This window comes from Phyllobates terribilis, unplaced genomic scaffold, assembly GCF_046119375.1.
Source record: "Phyllobates terribilis strain yellow unplaced genomic scaffold, ASM4611937v1 Scaffold_3__8_contigs__length_932513732, whole genome shotgun sequence".
NCBI lineage: Eukaryota > Metazoa > Chordata > Amphibia > Anura > Dendrobatidae > Phyllobates > Phyllobates terribilis.
In genome coordinates this window covers 17,618,365-17,638,903 of record NW_027362763.1, presented here as the reverse complement: position 1 = coordinate 17,638,903, position 20,539 = coordinate 17,618,365, and positions in this window count along the sequence as shown.

Here is a 20,539-nt window from a genome sequence, read left to right as displayed (position 1 = left end):
TGTGAGTGATCCCCTCCATGGATGAGAAGCCCCCACACATTGTGAGTGATCCCCTCCATGGATGAGAAGCCCCCACACATTGTGAGTGATCCCCTCCATGGATGAGAAGCCCCCGCACATTGTGAATGATCCCCTCCATGGATGAGAAGCCTCCACACATTGTGAGTGATCCCCTCCATGGATGAGAAGCCTCCACAAATTGTGAGTGATCCCCTCCATGGATGAGAAGTCCCCGCATATTGTGAGTGACCCCCTCCATGGATGAGAAGCATCCGCACATTGTGAGTGATCCCCTCCATGGATGAGAAGTCCCCGTACATTGTGAGTGACCTCATCCATGGATGAGAAGTCCCCGCATATTGTGAGTGACCCCCTCCATGGATGAGAAGCCTCCACACATTGTGAGTGAGCCCCTCCATGGATGAGAAGCCCCCGCACATTGTGAGTGACCCCCTCCATGTATAAGAAGCCTCCGCACATTGTGAGTGATCCCCTACATGGATGAGAAGCCCCCACACATTGTGAGTGATTCCCTCCATGGTTGAGAAGCCCCCACACATTGTGAGTGATCCTCTTCATGGATGAGAAGCCCCCACACATTGTGAGTGGTTTCCTCCATGTATAAGAAGCCACCACACATTGTGAGTGATCCCCTCCATGGATTAGAAGCCCCCACACATTGTGAGTGATCCCTCCATGGATGAGAAGCTCCCGCACATTGTGAATGATCCCGTCCATAGATGAGCAGTCCTTACACATTGTGGGTGAGCACCTCCGTGGATGAGAAGCCCCGGCACATTGTGAGTGAGCCCCTCCATGGATAAGAAGCCCCCGCACATTGTGAGTGATCCCCTCCATGGATGAGAATCCCCCGCACATTGTGATTGATCCCCCTCCATGGATAAGAAGGCCCCACACATTGTGAGTGATCCCCTCCATGGATGAGAAGCCCCTGCACATTGTGAGTGACCTCCTCCACGGATGAGAAGCCCCCGCGTATTGTGAGTGACCCCCTCCATGGATGAGAAGCCCCCGCACATTGTGAGTGATCCTCTCCATGGATGAGAAGCCCCCGCACATTTTGAGTGATCCCCTCCATGGATGAGAAGCCTCTGCACATTGTGAGTGATCACCTCTATGGATGAGAAGCCCCCACACATTGTGAGTGACCGCCTCCATGTATAAGAAGCCTCTGCACATTGTGAGTGATCCCCTCCATGGATGAGATGCCCCACACATTATGAGCGATCCCCTCCATGGATGAGAAGCCCCCGCACATTGTGAGTCATCCCCTCCATGGATGAGAAGCCCCCAAACATTGTGAGTGATCCTTGGATGAGAAGCCCCTGCACATTGTGAATGATTCATGGATGAGAAGCCCCCGCACATTGTAAGTGATCCCGTCCATGGATGAGAAGCCCCCACACATTGTGATTGACCCCCTCCATGGATGAGAAGCCCCCACACATTGTGAGTGACCCCCCTCATTGGATGAGAAGCCCCCGCACATTGTGAGTGATCTCCTCCCTGAATGAGAAGCTCCCGCACATTGTGAGTGAGCCCCTCCATGGATGAGAAGGTCCCGGACATTGTGAGTGATCCCCTTCATGGATGAGAAGCCCCCGCACATTGTGAGTGATCCCCTCCATGTATGAGAAGCCCCCGCACATTTTGAATGAGCACCTCCATGGATGAGAAGCCCCCGCACATTGTGAGTGAGCCCCTCCATGGATGAGAAGCCTCCACACATTGTGAGTGAGCCCCCTCCATGGATGAGAAGCCGTTTCTCATTGTAAGTGATCCCCTCTATGGATGAGAAGCCCTCACACATTGTGAGTGACCCCCTCCATGGATGAGAAGTCCCCGCACAATGTGAGTTATCCCCTCAATGGATGAGAAGCCCCCGCACATTGTGAGTGATCCCCTCCATGGATGAGAAGCCCCCACACTTTGTGAGTGATCCCCTCCATGGATGAGAAGCCCCCACACATTGTGAGTGAACCCTCCATGGATTAGAAACCCCCGCACATTGTGAGTGATCCCCTCCATGGATGAGAAGCCCCCACACATTGTGAGTGAGCCCCCTCCATGGATGAGAAGCCGTTTCACATTGTGAGTGATCCCCCTCCATGGATGAGATGCCCCCACACATTGTGAGTAATCCCCCTCCATGTAAAAGAAGCCCCCCCCCACTTTGTCTGACCATCTTTATTGCTTTCAGACCAGGACTTATTTATTATACAGTGTGGGAGAAAACCAGAGAATGCGGAGGAAACCCACTCAAACACGGGGAGAATATACAAACTCCTTGCTGATGATGGGATTTGAACCCAGGACCCCAGCTCTGCAAGGGTGCAGTGCTAAACACTGAGCCACTGTGCTTCCTTGCATATAGTACAATGCTAATCACTGAGCCACCGTGCTGCCCTGCATATAGTATAGTGCTGACCACTGAGCCACCGTGCTGACCTGCATATATTACAGTACTAAGCACTGAGCCACCGTGCTGCCCTGCATATAGTACTGTACTAACTACTGAGCCACCATGCTGCCCTGCATATAGTACAGTGCTAACCACTGAGTCGCCATGCTTCCCTACATATAGTATAGTGCTGACTACTGAGCCACTGTGCTGCCCTACATATAGTACAGTGCTAACCACTGAGCCACCATGTTGCCCTGCATATAGTACAGTGCTGATTGAGCTACTGTGCTTCCTTGCATATAGTACAGTACTAACCACTGAGTCGCCATGCTGCCATATATATGGTATAGTGCTAACCACTGAGCCTCTGTGCTGCCCCGCAAATAATACAGTGCTATACACTGAGCCACCTGCTGCCCTATATATGCTACAGTGCTGACCATTGAGCCACTGTGCTGCCTTGCATATAGTACAGTGCTAACCACTGAGTTACTGTGCTGCCCCATATATGCTACAGTGCTGACCACTGAGCTACCGTGCTGCCCTGCATATAGTACAGTGCTAACCACTGAGCTACCATGCTGCCCTACATATAGTTCAATGCTAACCACTGAGTCGCCATGCTGCCCTATTTATAGTACAGTGCTAACCACTGAGTCGCTATGCTGCCCTACATATAGTATAGTGCTAACCACTGAGCCACCGTGCTGCCCTGCATATAGTACAGTGCTGATCATTGAGCCACTGTGCTGCCTTGCATATAGTACAGTGCTAACCACTGAGCCATCGTGCTGCCCTGCATATAGCACAGTTCTAACCTCTGAGCCACCATGCTGCCCTGCATATAGTACAGTGCTAACCACTGAGTCACCATGCTGCCCTGCATATAGTACAGTGCTGATCACTGAGTCACCATGTTGCCCTGCATATAGTACAGTGCTAACCACTGAGCCAACGTGATGCCCTGCATATAGTACAGAGCTGACCACTGAGCCACTGTGCTGCTCTACATATAGTATAATGCTAAACTCTGATCCACCGTGCTACCCTGCATATAGTACAGTGCTAACTAGTGATTAGCTCGGTACTCGTTGCTTGAGCACATTGGATACTCTGGTGATCCACCCGAGTAACGAGCCCAATGTAAGTCTATGGGAAACTCGAGCATTTCTCAGGCGGCTCCCCCCGGCGGTCTGCAGAGGCCTAAAAATTGCCCAAATCGATGGGAACACTGATCAAATGACATGGGAACAGCATGGGGAAGACCCCTGGAAGCATTTCTGACCCCCAGGTCACTGCTGTCAACAATGTTGTCAGAGGTATGACGCCACTTTTACAGACTCACAATAAAACATACAAAAACAAAACCAAAATGGATTCTCCTGGGAAATATGTAAAAGAACATCCTTTCCAGGGTAATGACTTGTATATAAGGCAAAATAAATAACCAAAACCAAAAATACTCCTCCACACCTTGGGCTATGTTCACACGTAGCGTTTTTGATGCGTTTATGCACTTTTGCATTGCTTTCAACCAAGACAAATTCATTCACTGGGAAATGTCATTTTAATATTTTACAACCTTATCTGGCCATGTGGTGTGTAACACATCATCAGACACATGCATACAGTGCTGAAAAGACATGGGAACAGCATGGGGAAGACCCCTGGAAGCATCTCTGACTCCCAGGTCACTGCCTAAAAGTGTGCCCATCATAAGTGATCCTTGGCACATGGGAAGATGCCTCCCGCCATGCACCTGTCGTTGCAGACTTGCAACAATCACCGTCCACGTCCTTGTCCCACTGCAGTGTTCAGTTGTCCCTACCCATTCCTTGGAATGCAAGCGCAAGTATGCAGCCAGCCACCCACCCACCCACAGGTTGCAATACTATACTGCCAAATCTTTGACAGCTGCTTGCACTTGAAATGTGGCCTTTTAGGCTCGTGGAGGCGGAAGCTTTTCATATCCTCATGCCGGCGGAGGCTAGGTATCCATACTCGGCCCCCAGCCGCCACTATATTTTCCGGTATCGCCTCCACCTTCCACAAGCACGGTTCCCACAACATTACCCGTGCCATCCCCAGTGCACTTACTGGGAAGGACCGCCTAACCACAAACACGTGGACAGGTGAATGCGGCCAGGGACGGTACGGAGCCAGTCCACAACTTTTTTTGCTGACAGTTGTATTTAGCTCGGTGAAAGGACTGGCATAGAGGGAAACCCTATCTACCCTGCGTGTCATTTCTCCCAGGAAGTCCTCTAAAGCTGCTTGCACTTAAAATGTGGCCTTTTAGGCTCATGGAGGAAGAAGCTTTTCACAACCACATGCCTCATGTCCATACTCGGTCCCCAGCTGTCACTATTTCTCCCAGTGTTGTCTCCGTCTTCTACAAGCGCGGGTCCCTGAACATTACTGCTGGTACTTTTCTGTGGGAATTTGCTTGCCTCCTACCAGCCTGGAATATTTCCTGCAAACTATGGTACGACGCCATGGTATTAGCACTGCCCCCAGTACCAGTAGCGAAGCCATCCCCAATTTCCTTCTCAGGAATTTTATTTGGTAGACTGAGTGGCTGCCCAAATACATTTTCTCACAAAGGAGCTGAAGATAGAGTGGCAGTAGGTGCAAGATTCTCCAGCCTGTTAGATATTAGAGGGTGAACGGCAGCACATTGGATCAGTGGTTAGCACTGAAGCCTTGCAGCACTGGGATCCTGGGTTCAAATCCCAGCAAGGAAAACATCTGCAAGGACTTTGTATGTTCTCCCCATGTTTGCGTGGGTTTCCACCTCAGTAAAAAAGCAGCCATAGAGTGTCCAGGAACCTTTCCACACACTTTTCTTAGCCAGGACTGCTTCTCGGCAGGGTTGGACAGTCCCACCAGAGAATCCTTTGGTGTGCCTTGGCTTCTACCTCAGGAGAGTTCATGATAGCGCTAACTTTGCGGCTGCTCTGGGTCTCTTGAGTGGGTGAGAAAGGTGAGCCCTCAGAATCAAATCCTCTGGTGGGCACAATGTTTTTCAATCTGAAACAGCTTCTCAGTGGGAGTTGTATTTCACCACAGCCATATTCTTTAGCTCGGTGAAAGGACAGGCATAGAGGGAAACCGTATCTACACCGGCTGTCATTTCTCCGTCAACAGGTTCCGCCTATTGTCACACACGACCATGCCTGGCTGTATGTTCAGCGGTGAGAGCCACAGATCAGGCTGCTGTGTTACAGCTTTCAACAACTCTGCAGCGCTGGGCGGTTTGTCAATTAAGCATTAAGCATGTTATCTTCAGCACAGCCTGTTGCCGCTTGGCCAAGGCAGTGCTGCAGTGCTGTCAGCATGTGACTGATGGGGTCATTTCGGAGATGGAGGAGGAGGTGCAGGAGCTGAACAATGTGATTACATTGAGGTTAAATTGGTGACGTTTTTTATACTAAAGAAAGATCCTATTGTTTTTTTTTTTACGTTATTTTTTAAGACAAATGTATTCACCGGAAAATGTCATTTTAGCATTTTACAACCTTATCTGGCAATGTGGTGTGTGACACATCATCAGACACATCCTGTTTTATTTATGATGGAGGGACTCTGAAAGTCATAAAGCCTATTTTTATAGGGACATCAGACGGCTCTTACTATTCTTAAAAGACCAGCAGTCGGCCTTAGCTATTGTTGGAGAGCCATCAGCCGGCTATGCTTTGTTCTTCCCATTATTAACAAGTGGGTCTCCTATACTGTTATTGCGTATCCAGTGACTGCAAGGGCTGCCAAATATTTGGACGCAACCCAATACCCCTTTGAAGAGACATAGAGGAGGGTCTCAGTAAAAAAAATGTTCCCATTATAAAGGAGTGGGTCTCCTATAGTGGTAATGCCCATGCTTTGACTGCAGGGCTGCCAAAATTTGGGAAAAACCCCACTAAGAATTTAAAGGCACATGGGGCAGGGCCACAGAAACCAGGTATGACATGTTCCCATTAGAAAGGAGAGGATCTGCTATACTGTTATAGGGTATGCAGTGAGTCCAACGGCTGACCAATTTTAGGCAAAACCCCACTAACAATTTAAAGAGACATAGAGCAGGGCCACAGTGACGACAAATTCCCATTAGAAAGGAGAGAGTCTCCCATAGTGTCGGCCTATGGAGTGAATGCAAGGGCTGCCAAAAATTTGGAGGCACTTCAATGCCCCTTGGAAGAGATGTGGAGGAGGGCCTCATAAAAAAATGTTCCCATTAGAAAGGAGCGGGCCTCCTCTACTTGTAATGCCCATGCACTAAGTGTATGGGCTGACAAACATTTACCCCTGGGGAGTATACAAGAACATACTGTATACAAATTTTTTTTTTACGGGCATCATAAACACCCTTTAAAAAATTATGTGGGTGTTGCATCACGGACCACGGTCACCCTGGTGATATGGTGGTGAAGGATGAGGAGAAGGAGGAGGACAAAAGCAAATAGCCAAAATCAGGAAGCGTATACCATGTGTGGGTGTGAAAAGGTGCATGGGAATACACCTCCCAAGAAAAGACACTGGATTTGAGTTTATGTTACGCTGCTATCATTCGGTGGTGTTGAGAAGTCTGGCCCAATCCAGCCCTTGTTCATTTTTATAAGAGTCAGCCTGTCAGCATTTTCAGTTGACAGGCGGATGCGCTTATCAGTTATAATTCCACCAGCGGCACTAAAAACCCGCTCTGATAAAACTCTGGTGGCAGGGCATGCCAGGACCTCCAAGGCGTAGAGAGCCAGTCCATTCCATATCCAGCTTGGATACCCAATAATTATAAGGCACAGAGGAATCACGGAGGACGTTGGTACAGTTGGCAAGGTACTCCCTCAGCATCTTCCCAAACTTTGCACTCCTTGAGAGAGTACCCCACTCCTCAGGGCCTGTGCGATAGGAGGGCCTGAGAAAACTCTCCCAGAACTTTGACAGTGTTCCCCTGCCTCTGCTGGATTGAAGTTGTGTCTCTCTCGCCTGTACTTCTTGGTTGTCCAACAAAGTGTGCCCTCTGCCGCCAATGTTTTCAGATGGGAATTTTTTAATAGCTCTGCAACAAGGGTCTTCTGGTACTGCCCCATTTTTGTAGACCTATCCACCTCAGGAATAAGAGATATAAAGTTCTCCTTGTAGCCTGGGTCTAGAAGTGTCACCAACCAGTAATGACTGTCACCCAAAATTTTGAGAACGCGAGGGTCATGGGAAAGGCAGCATAACAAAAACTCAGCCATGCGTGCCAGACTACTAACAGACAAGACTTCCGTGTCTTCACCAAGAGGATGACTGACCATGCTCTCCTCCTCCTCCTCCTCCTCTCTGTCCTCTGGCCATCCATGCTGAACAGACGGTATGACAGCTGTGCAGGTAGTACCATCTATAGTGCATGAAACTAGCTCCTGTCCTTCCTTCTCCCCCTCCTCTTCCTCATTGTCACCCAATCCACGTTGGGATGAGATGAGGCTTGGCTGTGTTTAATCACCCTGTATGGTTCCTTGCTCCATCTCATCGTGCTCCGCCTGCAATGCATCCTCTTTGATTGTGAGCAGAGAGCGTTTCAGAAGACAGAGAAGCGGGATGGTGACGCTAATTATGGCGTCATCGCCGCTCATCATCTTGGTGGAGTCCTCAAAGTTTTGGAGGATGGTACATATGTCTGACATCCATGTCCACTCTTTAGGTCTTATGTGTGGAGTCTGAACTGAATACCGATGGCCTTGTTGATGCTGGTACTCAACAACTGCCCTCTTCTGCTCACAAATCCTTCCAAACATCTGCAGTGTAGAGTTCCAACGCATGGGGACATCACACACCAGTCTGTGAGCCGGAAACTGCAAACGCTGCTGAAACACTGCAAGGGCGGCGGAAGCTGTAGGTGACTTTCTAAAATGGGCACACAGGCTCCGTACTTTAACAAGCAGATCTGGCAGCTCCGGGTAGGATTTGAGAAACCACTGAACCACGAGGTTAAGCACATGGGCCAGGCATGGTACGTGTGTGAGCTCGCCTCGCCTCAGAGCCGCCATAGTGAGCACTTGGAACCCCAGGTGCTTCACAAATTGATTCATAAAAATGAAAAAGTGTTTTTTTTTTCACTTTTTCATTTTTACGAATCAATTTGTGAAGCACCTGGGGGTTCCAAGTGCTGACTATGCATCTAGATAGGTGCCTTGGGGGGTCTAGTTTCCAAAATGGGGTCACTTGTGGGGGAGCTCCAAAGTTTGGGCACACAGGGGCTCTCCAAACGCAACATGGTATCCGCTAACAATTTGAGACGATTTTCCATTCAATTTGTTAGCGGATACCATGTTGCATTTGGAGAGTCCCTGTGTGCCCAAACATTGGAGCTCCCACACAAGTGACCCCATTTTGGAAACTAGACCCCCCAAGGCACCTATTTAGATGCATAGTGAGCACTTGGAACTCCCAGGTGCTTCACAAGTTGATTCGTAAAAATGAAAAAGTGTTTTTTTTTTCACTTTTTCATTTTTACGAATCAATTTGTGAAGCACCTGGGGGTTCCAAGTGCTCACTATGCATCCAGATAGGTGCCTTGGGGGGTCTAGTTTCCAAAATGGGGTCACTTGTGGGGGAGCTCCAATGTTTGGGCACACAGGGGCTCTCAAAACGCAACATGGTGTCCGCTAACAATTTGAGCCGATTTTCCATTCAATTTGTTAGCGGATACCATGTTGCATTTGGAGAGTCCCTGTGTGCCCAAACATTGGAGCTCCCCCACAAGTGACCCCATTTTGGAAACTAAACCCCCCAAGGCACCTATCTAGATGCATAGTGAGCACTTGGAACCCCCAGGTGCTTCACAAATTGATTCGTAAAAATGAAAAAGTGTTTTTTTTTTCACTTTTTCATTTTTACGAATCAATTTGTGAAGCACCTGGGGGTTCCAAGTGCTCACTATGCATCTAGATAGGTGCCTTGGGGGGTCTAGTTTCCAAAATGGGGTCACTTGTGGGGGAGCTCCAATTTTTGGGCACACAGGGGCTCTCAAAACGCAACACGGTGTCCGCTAACAATTTGAGCCTATTTTCCATTCAATTTGTTAGAGGATACCATGTTGCATTTGGAGAGTCCCTGTGTGCCCAAACATTGGAGCTCCCCCACAAGTGACCCCATTTTGGAAACTAGACCCCCGAAGGCACCTATCTAGATGCATAGTGAGCACTTGGAACCCCTAGGTGCTTCACAAATTGATTCATAAAAATGAAAAAGTGAAAAAAAAAACACTTTTTCATTTTTACGAATCAATTTGTGAAGCACCTGGGGGTTCCAAGTGCTCACTATGCATGTAGATAGGTGCCTTGGGGGGTCTAGTTTCCAAAATGGGGTCACTTGTGGGGAGCTCCAATGTTTGGGCACACAGGGGCTCTCCAAACACAACATGGCGTCCACTAATTATTCAAGCTAATTTTACAATCAAAAAGTCAAATGGCGCTCCTTCCCTTCCGAGCCCTGCCGTGCGCCCAAACAGTGTTTTTTCCCCAAATATTGGGTATCTGCGTGCCCAGGGGAAATTGCACAACAAATTTTGAGGTCCATTTTTTCTTGTTACCCCTGTGAAAATAAAAAAAATTGGGTCTAAAGTAACATTTTTGTGAAAAAAGTTAAATGTTCATTTTTTTCTTCCACATTCAAAAAATTCCTGTGAAGCACCTGAAGGGTTAATAAAGTTCTTGAATGTGGTTTTGAGCACCTTGAGGGGTGCAGTTTTTAGAATGGTGTCACTTTTGGGTATTTTCTGTCATAAAGACCTCTCAAAGTGACTTCAAATGTGATGTGGTCCCTAAAAAATGGTTTTGTAAATTTTGTTGGAAAAATGAGAAATCGCTAGTCAACTTTTAATCCTTATAGCTCCCTAACAAAAAAAATTTTGGTTCCAAAATTGTGCTGATGTAAAGTAGACACGTGGGAAATGTTATTTATTAACTCTTTTGTGTGACATATCTCTCTGATTTAAGGGCATAAAAATTCAAATTTTCAAAATTGCAAAATTTTCAAAATTTTCACCAAATTTCCATTTTTTTCACAAATAAACGCAAATGATATTGAAGAAATTTTACCACAATCATGAAGTACAATATGTCACGAAAAAACATTCTCAGAATCAGGGGGATCGGTTGAAGCGTTCCAGAGTAATTACCTCATAAAGTGACAGTGGTCAGAATTGTAAAAATTGGCCTGGTCATTAACGTGCAAACCACCCTCGGGGCTTAAGGGGTTAAACACCTGGCCTGTAGGTAAGTAGTTTGAACAGCAAACTGCTGTGAATTGCTTCACTGACACACTAAAGGAAATTTTTAATGGAGGCCAGAAATGGCAGTATTTTCTGAAAACGTATATGTGATCCGTGTGACGGAGAAAACACGGTTTTAAATAGCTGGATTTCTACCACTGTAATATGGAAAGGACCTGGCTGTATTCTGCAGTGCCAACAAGCAAATAGCGCAGAAAAACGGTGTTCTCTGGATTGTTTTAAGCAAATAATGAGGATTAAGATCCAAAAAAAGTATTCCTGGCCCCTGAGACCTGGGCCTATTTCTAGAAATATCTAACAGCAGCAGCCGACAGAACTGGAATGGAGCCTCTTCATAGAATCATAGAATGGTAGAGTTGGAGGGGACCTCCTGGGTCATCTGGTCCAACCCCCTGCTCAAAGCAGGATTCACTAAATCATCTCAGACAGATGTCTGTCCAGCCTCTGTTTGAAGACGTCCATTGAAGGGGAACTCACCACCTCTCGTGGCAGCCTGTTCTACTCATTGATCACTCTAACTGTCAAAAAGTTTTTTCTAATATCTAATCTATGTCTCCTCTAGTGTTGAGCCACCCCCGTAGTGTTCGAGTTCGGTTCGTCGAACACCCGTGTGTTCGCCGAACTGTTAGTCGAACTATTCGTCGAACACCTTCGAACACCGTTAAAACCAATGGCAGGCAAACAAAAACACATAGAAACACATAGAAAACACCTTCAAAGGTGTCCAAAAGATGACAAACTGCTCAGAAGACACAACTAACACATGGAAAAGTGACAAGTACATATAGTCATGCGAAAAGAAAAGAGGTGGAGGAGTAAAAGGAGGGGGAGACACAGATATAGGCATGTCATGCCCTTCTAAAATCCAAAAAGTGAGAAGCCGACACGGCCAGTCCGTTCCTGCCCGTGCCACCTCCGTGTCGCCGGGTTTGTGCCAGAGCCGCGGTGGACCCTGACGGCCAGCCCCCCTCTCCCAATACTAGTGCCTGTCCGCTGGTGGGTCGAGCGAGCCCCCCTGTGGTGGAGGCAGCTCTAAGCTTTTTAATTTAAATTGTCTCTCTAATTTGAATGAATACACTTTAAATCCTTTTACAAAGATCTATTGGAGGGCAAGTCTCATGCCAGCAGCCGCGTAATTCCAGCTCCAGTAGCGTCCACTAAAGCTGCTGCAGTTAAAAAGCCTTTATAAGGATCGAGCTCGGCTGTCCACCGCAAGGCATCCTACCGCCAGTCCCAGCCCCTATGCCTTGGGGTGCCTCCTGATGCTCTTCACTGAGTATCCTGTGGTCCCGAAGCATTTCCTTTGAAAAAATTAAGTGTCCAAACTAGAGCTGGTGTAGCTTGCTTAGCAGCCGGGATAATCCGCTGACTAGCAGACACTGCTACTAGGCACAAAGTATTTCCTGGGCTAGATGCAGTTAAAAATTTGTAATTAGATACTCTCGTTGGATGCTGAGAAAGCATTCCATAGAGTCTCCTGGCACGCCATATATTATTCTCTTAAAAAGCTTGGGGTAGGGGTCTAGGGGACCCTTTTATAGCCAAAATCACGGCCCTGTATCGCAATACGTCACCTAGGCTGAACATAAATGGAACTGTAGCACCCTGAGGGCTCGGTTGCTACAGAGGTATTGCACCTCACCCAGAGGTGTGATATCTCACTCTCAGGTAAGGATGGAGTGTGGATCAGGACCTGACACCTGCATGCATTACACCACATTGCCGTGGGGCAGGGTGAACAATATGCCCCTGAGATGGGCACGACAGTCCCTGTCCCTGGCTGGAGTGGGGGGAGGGAACACTGAGGAAGGGGAACCCTGTAGTGCAGGAGCAGGGAGGAAGCAGTTCCTGGGTGCATTGAGAAGGGAGTATAAAAGGTGGGCACCACCTTAGTTCAGTGCAGAGAAGTCTGAGCAGAAGTGACAGGGAGCAGGGGCTCTGCATGAGCTCTGCTCCGGAGGAAGAGGAGCGGAGAAGGCTCCAGGAACGAGGAACGAAGGGATCCCAGGGGTACGGACTGGCGATTCGCCACCGCACGCCCGAATCCACCTGCGTGGAGGGGTCAGGCCAAAGGGGGAGACCGGTCCCCGAAACTAGTGGAGGCGGGAAACGACCTTCAGCTAGAAACCGGAGGCTGTGACATTTTAAGTGGCGCAGCCCCTCGCTACACCCGCTAGGAAGGCACCACATAGGGTCAGGGAAACTGGCGCCAAGTTTACCAAGAGGAGGCCCGAGGCAGCCAGACAGAAGGGTTGGTAAGAAAGGCCATACAAAGGACACACAAAGGGGGTCCTGTGAAGCGCTCCAAAGTTATCTGGGAGTTGTCTGAGCCCCTCACCTGGTGAGCACAGTACGACGTGGGCAGCCGTTACCTGCAGAAGTGGTCTGGATAATAAGAACTGTGAGTAAAGGCCCTGGACTGCATCACTGACTCCGTGTCGTTACTGCTGCTGCCCTGCACCATCACCCCCATCCTCCGCATACACTGCCCTGAGGCTATACTCCTCCCGTGGGGAGTTATGCTACGCTCTGCTGCAGCCCACAAGACCAGCCTCAGCGGTCTGCCCTGCAGCGGCGGTTCACTCTGACCGCAATCCACGGGTGGCGTAGTCGGACATTTAAACATCAAAACCACATAAATAGTTCCGCCACTGGTTTGACCGCCCTGAGCCACGGAACCGGGTCGCCGCCACGGAGACTACAACCACCAGCATCCACCAAAAAGGGTCCGGCTCCGGGTGTCCCAAGGCCCAGGGGGCGCGTCAGAACATTTTCATCACCTTTCATAATCACCAATGGGACAAGGCAGGGATGTCCTCTGTCCCCTCTCTTATACATCCTAGTGACGGAGCACCTGCTCTCATCAATTCGCCATAACCCCAATATTAGGTGGATTGAGGTGGGAGGCACCGAGTACAAGTGCTCTCTATTTGCTGATGATGTCCTAGTATATATCACTCAATCACATATATCCATCCCTGCTGTTATGGCTGAAATAGATCACTTTGTTACATGGTCAAATTTTAAAATCAATGCAGCGAAGTCTGAGGCCCTCGATGTCTCCCTCCCCAAATCCATACAGGATTCCATCCAGTCCAACTTTCCCTTTGCCTGGTCCTCACAGGGTATCAAATACTTAGGAATTCCTATTCATAGAGACCTTTCCCATCTATGTTATCTTAATTTTGGGCCCTTTATTGAACAACTCCATACAGACCACGGTTGGCAAGTTAGAACTGTAAGATTCACTACGTGAACCACTGGTGTTTTGTGGAAAAGCACATGTACACTGTGTTCCAAATTATTATGCAAAAAGTGTTTAGGAGTGATAAGGGAAGAATTTGTTTGTTTGTCAGTTAAACTCATTGATGGTGATGTGTGTCAGGGCTCTTTATATCACTGTAAGCAATTGCAGACACCTGTGCTAATTAGTTTGGCAGGTGTGTCCAATGAAAGGCAAGACTACTTAAGAAGGCTGTCCCACATTATTAAGCAGCCTACATTTTCTGCCAAAATGGGAAAGAAAAAGGATGTGTCGGCTGCTGAGAAGCAACAAATTGCGGAGTGTTTAGGTCAAGGCATGACTACAATCAACATTGTGCGATGATCAGGATGAAGTCTCTTGGCAATCAAGAAGTATGTAGCTGATTCACAGTACACACGTGTGCGTGCTGATAAGGGCAAATTGAGGACTCTTTCCTACAGGCAATTACGTCAGGTTAAAAGAGCAGGGGCAAAAAAGCCTTGTCATAGCAGCAGACAAGTTTTTGAAGCTGCTGGTGCCTCCAACGTCCCCCGAACAACAAGATGCAGGGTCCTTCAGAGGTTTGCATCTGTGCGTACGCCATCCTGTCGACCTCCTCTATCCACTGCACACAAGCAGAAACGGCTCCAGTGGGCCAAACAATACATGAAGACTGATTTCAAAACTGTTTTGTTCACGGATGAGTGCCGTGCAACGCTCGATGGTCCAGATGGATGGAGTGGAGGATGGCTGGTTGATGGACACCCCACGCAAACACGGCTACAGCGCCAACAAGGAGGAGGTGGAGTAATGTTTTGGGCTGGAATCATGGGGAGAGAGATAGTCGGCCCCTTTAGGATCCCTGAAGGGATAAAGATGAACTCCATAATGTATGTGGAGAATCTCAAACAGCACTTCCTGCCATGGTTCAAGAAGAAGAACCGTGTATTCCACAGCAAGATCATTTTCATGCATGATAATGCACAGTCTCATGCTGCACATAACACATCTGCATCTCTGGCTGATATGGGCATAAAAGGGGACAAACTTATGGTGTGACCCCCATGCTCCCCTGACCTCTACCCCATTCAGAACCTCTGGAGCATCATCAAAAGGAGTGTCTATGATGGCGGGAGGCAGTTCACATCTAAGCAACAGCTCTGGGAGGGTATTCTGTCCTCATGCAAAACAATTGAAGCAGAAACCATCCAAAACCTGACAAATTCAATGGACGAGAGAGTTCAGAAGCGCCTTTCGAGCAAGGGGTCCTATGTGCAAATGTAACATCACCTAGAATAAAGTTTTGAGTTGAAAACTGTTTGATTTCAGTTTCTAATAACCTGCTAATGCTTATAATTTCAAAAATGACCATTTTTTTGGTCTTTATTAACATGAAAAGGTTGATCGAAGTGTGTGGGGGATCTAACAGTGTGGCAACCCAGTAGTCAGGATTACTTCGAATTCTGACAATCTGAGGGTCATGTTGCAGGTAGTGCAGCAAGAAGGCACTTATGTGTCTTGCGCATCTCGGAGCCCCAAAATTATTTTCCGGGCTAGATGCAGCTAAAACTTATTATTAATTTTAAATCTGGTGGAGCTTAGTATAGATGGCCTAATAGAATCAGTGCTGCACACTGCTACAAAGCCCAAATTATTTTCCAGCCAAGATACAGATAAACATGATTAGTAATTTTAAATCTGGTGGAGCTTAGTATAGATGACCTAATAGAATCAGTGCTGCACACTGCTACAAAGCCCAAATTATTTTCCAGCCAAGGTACATATAAACATGATTAGTAATTTTAAATCTGGTGGAGCTTAGTATAGATGGCCTAAAAGAATCAGTACTGCACACTGCTACAAAGCCCAAATTATTTTCCAGCCAAGATACAGATAAACATGATTAGTAATTTTAAATTTGGTGGAGCTTAGTATAGATGGCCTAATAGAATCAGTACTGCACACTGCTACAAAGCCCAAATTATTTTCCAGCCAAGATACAGATAAACATGATTAGTAATTTGAATGCTTAAAACGGTTGGTGAGGTGATTTTAACCAATCATCAAGCTTTTACTCTCCCCAGGATGACACAGGGGTAGAAAAGTCATTTCGGATCCATGATTTGTTCATCTTTATGAACGTGAGTCTGTCTACATTATCAGTGGAGAGCCGCGTGCGCTTATCTGTCAGCACACCACCAGCAGCGCTGAACACACGTTCAGACAGAACGCTGGCTGCGGGGCATGACAAGATCTCCAAGGCGTAAGTGGCTAGCTCCGGCCATTTATCCAGATTGGAAGCCCAAAAAGAGCAAGGGTCCAGTGACACAGTCATGGCTTCAATGTTTACTTGGAGATACTCCTGTACCATCGTAACCGTTTCTGTTACGGTTTGAGTGCTGAACACTCGACGGTCCCACGGTTGGCAAGTTGGGACTTTGAGATTCACTACGTGCACCACTGGTGTTTTGTGGAAAAGCACATGTAAGATTCTGCAACAGTATCTGCTAATACTCCTGCATGCGTGCATCCCTTTCTATGGCAAGAATAATTTCTGCAAATTTACTTTTGTACCGGGGATCTAACAGTGTGGCAACCCAGTAGTCAGGATTATTTCTAATTCTCACAGTTCGAGGGTCATGTTGCCGGTAGTGCAGCAAGAAGGCACTCATGTGTCTTGCGCATCCAGGAGCACCAAGTCCTTGTTGTGTTGGTGGCGAGGTAACAATCATGCTTCCTTCCTCTGTCCTCTCCCCCCAACCTCGCACAACAGAAATGTGATCAAGGTCTCCCTCATCTGATGAGTCTTCCATCAGTTCGTCCTCCACTTCTTCCTGGGCTCCTGCACCTTCCTCACTAGTTTGGCTGCTACCATGCGCCCTGGTAAAACCATCTCCCCCACCCTCACATGCCTGCCGCCTTGGTGCTGCCGACCGTCTGGACCTTGCAGATGTTAGCCCTTCCGCATACAACTCCTCCTCCTCTACTTCCTCCACCTCCTCTTGTGCCACCACCTGACTCCGAATTCTGTTTAACATGTGCTCCAGCATGTAAATCACTGGAATAGTCATGCTGATAATGGCATCGTCAGCACTAAACATCTTCGTCGCCATTTCAAAACTGTGCAGAAGGGTGCATAGGTCCCTTATCTGAGACCACTCCTCCAGCGTGATTTGCCCCACCTCTGGATCTCGTTGGCCCAGGCTATACGTTAGAACGTATTGCACCAGGGCTTGTCGGTGCTGCCACAGTCGCTGCAATATGTGCAGAGTTGAATTCCACCGGGTAGGCACATCGCATTTTAGCCGGTGAAGTGGCAGGCCCAACGACTTCTGTAGAGATGGAAGTCGCTGAGCTGCGGGATGCGAACGGCGGAAGTGAGCACACAGCGACCGTGCCCTCTGCAGAAGGCCATCTAGTCCAGGATAGTGGGCTAAAAATTGCTGGACAACCAGGTTCAACACGTGAGCCATACAAGGCACGTGTGTGACATTGCCCCGGCGAAGGGCCGCACCCAGGTTTGCAGCATTGTCGCACACGGCCTTCCCTGGTTTCAGGTCCAGTGGAGACAACCATTCATGAAATTGGTTCTCCAGAGCTGACCACAACTCCTCAGCTGTGTGACTCACATTTCCCAGACATTTCAAAGTAAAAACCGCCTGATGACGTTGAGCCCTACTGCCAGCATAGTAAGGAGGTGTGCAGGATCCATTCTGCGCAGTTAGAAAGCTTGTGGCATGACCAGACAGGCTTTGGGTGCAGGTGGAGGACCGAGAGGAGGTTGAGGAGGCAGAAGCAGTGGAGGAACTTTGAGATAAAGAGGACTGATGCACAACTCGTGGGGACGGCAAGACTTGGACAGCAGCCCCTTGTCCTGCTGTCACCATAGTTACCCAGTGCCCAGTCAGTGACATGTAACGCCCCTGTCCATGCCTACTCGTCCAAGTGTCTGTGGTGAAATGCACCCTGTCACACTCAGAGTTTCTCAAAGAAGCGGTGATGTTGTGTGCGACATGCTGGTGGAGCGCAGGCACACATTTCTTTGAGAAGTAGTGCCGACTGGGCATCTGGTACTGGGGCACTGCGACGGACATAAGGTCTCGAAAATCCTCTGTGTCCACCAGGCGGAAAGGCAGCATTTCTGTAGCCAAGAGCTTGCAGATGGTGAAATTCAACCTCTTAGCTTTCTCATGGCTAGGAGGAAATGGTCTTTTACTTGTCCACATCTGAGGGACCGAGGGCTGGCTGTTGTGCTTAGACGGGGTTGATAAGGGTGTCCCCGGCAAAGTGCCGGTCTGTGAGGAAGATGCAGGCGGACATGTTAGGTTGCCTTGATCCAAAGGTGGTGCTATCGATGTCGGACAGCGCTCAACACCAGCTGGTGTTACCACCTCCAAAGAAAATGATGACCTGCCAATCACGCTGGCTGTTGCGGGTAAAGAGGTGGCAGGTCTGCGTCCCAAAACAGGTGTGACTGCTGTCCCCCCAGTCACAGAGGATGAAGAGGCCGCGGATTCACAAGATGTGGCAGACGGTGGTTGGCCCGGCCGGCTAGGCCGCATTGTAGCACAGTGAGCTTCCCACTGCAACTTATGCTTCATGTCCATGTGCCGGTTCATGCATGAAGTACTCAAACTATGTATTTTTTGGCCTCTACTTAGCTTTTGCTGACAAATGTTACAGATAACACTAGTTGGGTCATCTTTATCGATCTGAAAAAATGCCCAGGCTATGCAAGGCTTAGCACCCATGCGACCTGAAGAGCCACCACGACTTGTGGTGAGAGGCAGAGTTGTGTTTGAGGATGCAGTTGTTGACGTGCTTCCTGTATTATTTCTCTGTCCAGGAAGGCGCAACCTGACCTCATCGTCACTAGCATTCTCCTCCACCTCCTCTGCTGACCTCATCTCTTGGCTGACTGTGGGTTGACAGTAAGTGGGATCTCCAACCTCATCATCATCACCCTGTGTGTTATCACACCCATCGTCCTCAGAGCCAACCTGTTCCTGCCCTGACAAAAAACTAAAGTTGTCGCTCCAATCAGGTATTTGAGTCTCATCATCGTCTTCCTCATTGTCTCCACCAACAGGAGTTACAGTTTGGGAATGAGGGTCTACATTATGGTCAGAACCTTCTGCGTCTGGTTCTGGATCCGACTCATAAAGATTCTGGGCATCAGTGCAGATCATTTCCTCGTCTGGATTCACAGAAGCGCTGGAGCCGACCTCTGATTCCCAGGCTATAGTATGAGTAAACAGCTCTGCAGACTCAACCATCTGTTCTACCTCATACTCAGATGGGCAGCTGGAGATTTGGGAGCTGTGAGGAAGCAAGTGCGATTGGGGTGACACCTCTGAAGACTGGAGTATTTGTGATGTTGAATAGTGTTGAGCCACCCCCGTAGTGTTCGAGTTCGGTTCGTCGAACACCCGTGTGTTCGCCGAACTGTTCGTCGAACTGTTCGTCGAACACCTTCGAACACCGTTAAAACCAATGGCAGGCAAACAAAAACACATAGAAACACACAGAAAACACCTTCAAAGGTGTCCAAAAGCTGACAAACTGCTCAGAAGACACAACTAACACATGGAAAAGTGACAAGTACATATAGTCATGCGAAAAGAAAAGAGGTGGAGGAGTAAAAGGAGGGGGAGACACAGATATAGGTGTGGCACCCCAGGGGTCTGGTCTCCACAATAATAGCAATGTTATGTCTGAGAGCAGGTGGGAGGTCTCTTGGTCAGGGATCCTATGCATGCCACACCTCCTGCCCAGTCCTGGGAGGGGAAGAACTTCCCCTATATAAACCTGGGGCTGAGGCAGGGTTAGAGAGTTCAGAGGGAGAGTTCAGCCAGGAGGGCTGACAGGGAGCTGTGGCTCCGGCTGGGCCCAGCTCCTGGGCCATGCCAGAAGTAGAGACAGAGAAGAGAAGCAGCTATGGGAAGAAACAACAGGAGCTCTGTGGGAGCAGTGTTACAAGGAGTCAGGGGCTGGCAGCTGCAGAGCTCGCCCTGACTGAGAAGATTTCTTACCGGACCCGGAGTCCGAGGCTGTGGGGACTAACTCCTACCCAGCAGCAGAATCCGTCAGGCAGGGGATTTCAGGTCCTCTGGCCAAGAAACCCGAAGGCACGGTCACACGCATGGGACCAGCACCGCCGTCGTGGAGCAGAAGCTACTAGAAGGCCCCGAGTCACCGGCCATACGGGTGAGCACCACACGGTACACTCAGGGACGTGGGCTACTTATACCCGCTTCTAGCAAGGTAGCCAGAAGAGTACAGTTAGTTTGGGAGGCCTACAACTCCGCCTGGCCAGGGGAGATCCCATCTGCTCAAGGACTGACCAGGCCCCAATCGCTAGCCAGTACTCCGGGAGGGTCTATCTTTGTCACCAGTAAAGACCCTGAACTACACCGTACCGTCTCCGAGTGGTTCCTGCTACCCCCATCATCCACGTCGGCTGCCCTGAAGCCATACCCCTCCCGTTGGGGGATATACTATCACGCTGCACAATCCTACCACCGGCCTCAGCGGTCTGCCCTGCAGCAGCAGCTCCTTAGCTGTACTCAACGGGTGGCGTAGTCGTCCAACATCTACT